This window comes from Euprymna scolopes, chromosome 43, assembly GCF_053919585.1.
Source record: "Euprymna scolopes isolate OS-2025 chromosome 43, ASM5391958v1, whole genome shotgun sequence".
Classification (NCBI taxonomy): domain Eukaryota; kingdom Metazoa; phylum Mollusca; class Cephalopoda; order Sepiida; family Sepiolidae; genus Euprymna; species Euprymna scolopes.
This window is the reverse complement of record NC_136524.1, coordinates 47,096,892-47,101,891: the sequence shown is the minus strand read 5'-3', so window position 1 is coordinate 47,101,891 and position 5,000 is coordinate 47,096,892. Positions and strand designations below refer to the sequence as shown.

General features: G+C 31.2%; 1 protein-coding gene across 4 annotated transcripts in view; it reads left to right on the top strand.

Annotated features, from left to right (window-relative positions):
- Nucleotides 1-5,000, top strand: part of LOC145268319 (RNA-binding protein Nova-1-like) — a 198,181-nt gene that overhangs the window by 3,635 nt on the left and 189,546 nt on the right. The window lies entirely within an intron of this gene.

Sequence of the window (5,000 nt, the reverse complement as noted above, 5' to 3'; positions counted from 1 at the left end):
AATGGAGTGTTTTATACAATGGCATAAATACAATGTCGAGACGAAAAAAAAAAAACTTAATCTTTCTCATTTCTTTTTTCTTTTTTTTTTTACAGAATTACAGTTCTGGCGGATTTTATTTTGTTGTACTTTTATAGTGTTTATGAAAACGATTTTGGTCACTTAAATGTTGAATCATAAATGTGACTATATATATATATATATATATATATATATATATATATATATATATATATATATATATATATATATATATATATGTGTGTGTGTGTGTGTATATATATATATACATATATATATATATATATATATATATATATGTGCGTGTGTGTGTGCGTCTGTGTATGTACGTGTATATGTGCGTATATATGTGTGTACATAAGTGTGTATATATAGAGATATATATTTGTATATATATGTGTGTGTATATATGTATATATGTGTTTGTGTGTGTGTGTGTATAAATCAAGAAGTAAAAGTTAAGTTTACAAAGCCAAAAGCTACTGTAAACTTAAAGCCAATATTAATATTTATATAGTAATGACTATATAATTCAACCAAATAAAAAAATAAATAAAAATAAAAATAGGAAATACAGATTGTCATAATATTTCTTAATATTCAATTTTTTTGGAGCCGAACAATAAATTCTTATAAATTATAATTTACCGTCTTAAATTGTGTTCTTGTATGTATTACATGCGTCCATGTGTGTATATATGTATTCTGATCAACATCGCTATGCCGTGGGCCCGTGGCGAAATATTCTCTTTATAATTAAAAAATATATATGTGTATATTTATAAGTTATTCTTTTTTTCAAAATCATAAATAACTTGAAATTATTTTTTAGCAGTTCGCAAAATGATAGTAAGAAAAATATCTTGCTACAAGAAGAGAATATATTCCTATCTCGCTTTACTTTCATATTTATAAAGCACACCCATGTAAATGTTTTATGGAGCACCATGATTAATGGATCTCTGACTATTGTATTTAAAGCTCTTCCAGATCTTGTTCATTGTCAGCAGACAATCGACGTCGATGCATTGCATCAGTGCACCGCAACAGTTGCAACACATTTTATTTAGAATGTTTATTTAATTTTTTTTTTGTCGTCCACACAAAAACGTGCAACCCCATATAAATTTTTGTTTCTTAATTCTTTTTAAAAGTCCGTGTATTATATTTCCTCTTAGTCTAGTTTTCTCTCTGCCCATTGTACTTTTTCTCGGAAACCACTGGACCGATCTCGATTAAATTTTGTATAGACGTCTGTTATGATAATGTGCACTCACTCTGCAGCAGCGTCGAACAAAGTATTATGATACCCGTTTGATGCAGAGTTAGGGATTTATGAGTATTAGTCACCACAATACCACATTTACTCTAAAACTTTAGCAGAAGGCACCCAGTCGAAGTCAACGGCCAGTAAATTTTGACCGTTTTTTAACAAACAAAAAAGTCTAGTGTGTTTAGTAGTACTGCAAAAAGTACAGCAGTAATCTATTTCCACTTCAAATACATCAGATACTAAAATAATAATTTTGATATGATGCCGTAAAAAAAAAAAATCGTATCGCTTTGCTTTCCGTGCCTGTTTATCGTGATAGACATTTTTTTCTAGTTTTTCTAGAATGCCCTGATATAACTTTCCGTCCATGTCTCTCTCTCTCTCTCTCTCTCTCTCTCTCTCTCTCTCTCTCTCTCTCTCTCTCTCTCTCTCTCTCTCTTTCTCTATCTTTTTTTGTTTTTTTTTGTTTTTATGTATGCATGTAACAATATCTCTAGACTTATTGTAACGTGTTATTTGCATTTGCTTGTTGTATGAGATTATATTGAATCTGGACCAAGTGTCTTCTTGCATTTGTAGAATTGTTTTGATTTGTATCAAATATTATAAATACACTTTGGACTTTAATTTTATTGTAATTGCGAATCTAAGCTTGCGCGCGCGCACACACGTGCGCGATCGTGCGTATATATAATGTCTGTATGTATAAATATTAATATAAATAGCTTTATTATTGAGCACTATATATATATATATATATATATATATATATATATATATATATATATATATATATATATTCCCGATATATATTTATATATCCGATGGATGGACACTAGATTTTTATCCTACGAATACATTGTTATCTTGGACTACTCTGTATCTCTCTCTCTCTCTCTCTCTCTCTCTCTCTCTCTCTCTCTCTCTCTCTCTCATATATATATATATATATATATATATATATATATATATTAGTATTAACATACTTATGGCAAGAGAGCGACGCAAGTGTTTGTGTCTCATACCACTTAATGAATGCGTCAGTCAGGCCAATTACATGTGATTGTGTGTGTGTGCTTTAATAATTGTTTAAAGTGGGCGAATTATATATATATATATATATATATATATATATATATATATATATATATATATTTCTGTAGAAATATATTTTCTTATTTCATATCAATCCTTATATAAGAATATCTGTTTATCTGTTTCTGTACTGTCAAGAATTGTATACGTCAACTGAATTAAAGGAATAAATTATAAGATGGTCAACATCATGAATTTTGGAATATAACTTTTTGTCATTTATATATATATATATATATATATATATATATATATATATATATATATATATATATATATATATGTAAGGCTTGTTATCGTAAATGAGCAGTTAAGAATTTATGTAATAAATATGTAATAACACGAAACTATGTCCTCTTAAACCGTTTGCACGAAGTCCTAGAAATTACAAATAAAAATAATAAATAAAATTGCAAATAAAATAATTAATAAAATTGCAAATAAAATAATTAATAAAATTGCAAATAAAAATAATAAATAAAATGAACCGTCAACTGCAATTATTATTTATGTTTTTATTTATTTTCTTCGGATGAAATTCTATATGGGTTGGTTCGTTGTTTATGGTATTTCTTTTATGATGGAAAACTTGAATGTTTGGAATGACTGCATTTCAGAAATTCAGTAAAGAATTCTGGAGAAGATTTCGGATCGAGTTTCATTATTTATTGTCAGACAGAAACAATTATAGACTTTTTTTGTAAATAAAAAAAGAAAGAAAGGAAGAAAGAAGAAAATGTGGCTGCAGCCGACCCTATCCCAATTATTATTCCTGTTTGATTTGTTTTCTGCTTTGAGGTTGCTGATTGCATTGTTATCTATTTATGTATCATTAAAAATAAATAAAATATCTGCATGCATCTATACTCTACAGCCAAGGCATACGCAAGTAAAATAAAATGGTAATTTGTATATTGCGACTTTTTATGAGTATACATTAATAAACATAACATGCGATTAATAATTTGTAAAAATAAGTATATATTAAGGGAAAACACATCAATGTATTTTTATAATTGTTAAACCCTTAAAAAAAGGGCGGAAGGTGGAGGGGGGGGTAGATTAAAACCCTACTCTACGGAGATGTTTTATTTCTTTCAGTTTTTGTGTTGAACAAGTGACGTATGCGCTTTCCCTGGGCCAGCGATATCAGCTGGTTTGTGCGTGTGTGTACCGGGACACAGAAACGTGCCTCCTTCATCCTCCGTTTAAAGCAGGCATCTAGCAGTTAAAAAGAAAGAAAGAAATATCTGGCATAACACCTGCTACGACTGTTGCTTTCAATAATGCAGACTAGATTTTTTTTTTTTTTTTTTTTTTTTAATTTTATATTTTGGGGGAGGGAGAGGGCGTCGGAATGCCACGCGTTTTAAGAGAGTGAATATTTTTTTTTCTACTGGTTAAAGATATCACTAAAAAAAAAAAAAAAAAAAACGCCATGCGCATGCATAGCTGGAAAACTTTTATTAGTAAAACACTGGCAATGCTTGGGCACAGGTTTGAAGCTATCGCGTTTAGGAAACAGAGCAGCAGCAGCACACACCTTGCGTATCGTGTAATAAACGCGTGTGATATTTGTTGTATACCAATACCATGGTCTGTTACTGTTCAGTAGCGTTATTGCCTTTGCGCACTGTGCCGTCAATGTTTGTATGGTCTAAGTGTATATTTATACTCTGTTTCTTCTCCTCCCCAAACGTTTAGTATGTAATTACGCATATCTTGTTCTCGTGTATGCAGGCTACAGTTCCGTGGTACTGTTTGATTAGCCCGATTGCATGCATATATATATATATATATATATATATATATATATATATATATATATTCCGGAGAAATAGGAGCAGGGTGTTTTTCATGGTATCTGAAAGGAAGAGACAATCAATAATCATTTCTCAAAAAGGACCATGGCATATCACTTGCTTGCCACTGTCACCCCGAAGCAAAAACCGGAAATAAAAAAGAGCAGACAATCTTGACTATAAGTGAATCACTCCCGTCCCCATACCGATTTTACCCTCTACGTCTGAGTATTATTTAGGGTTAGTCATCCGATTGGAAACGGGAGTGCTTCTATAAAATTATAATGTGATCTGCTAAAGAACTCATGTGTAATTATATTCAGTGAAATTCAAACACACGAATAAATTTTTTTATGCGTAAACACATACACACACGTACTAATTATATATGTATATATATATATATATATATATATATATATATATATAGAGAGAGAGAGAGAGAGAGAGCACCAAAGAGCACCATCAATGATGGTGACCATGACCATCATTCATAATTTAAATAAAAACTAGTGTGTGTGTGTGTGTGTGTGTGTGTGTGTGTGTGTGTGTGTGTGTGTGTGTTTCTACATCCTCACTCTGCATCAAGGTTAGACATGAGGTCACTTTATAGTGGGGAATCCCCCCCACACTCCACTAACAACAAAAAAAATCTTTATCGTGATCGGACCTGTCGGCCTTCCCACGATGGGTGGGGTAGCGGTACGGCAAAAAATTAATCCTACCCCATCATAAGGAGGAAGTAATGCCTGGGAGGATGCCTAACCCTTCCCACCCCTGATATCGGACATAAGAGTTAACCCCCCCCC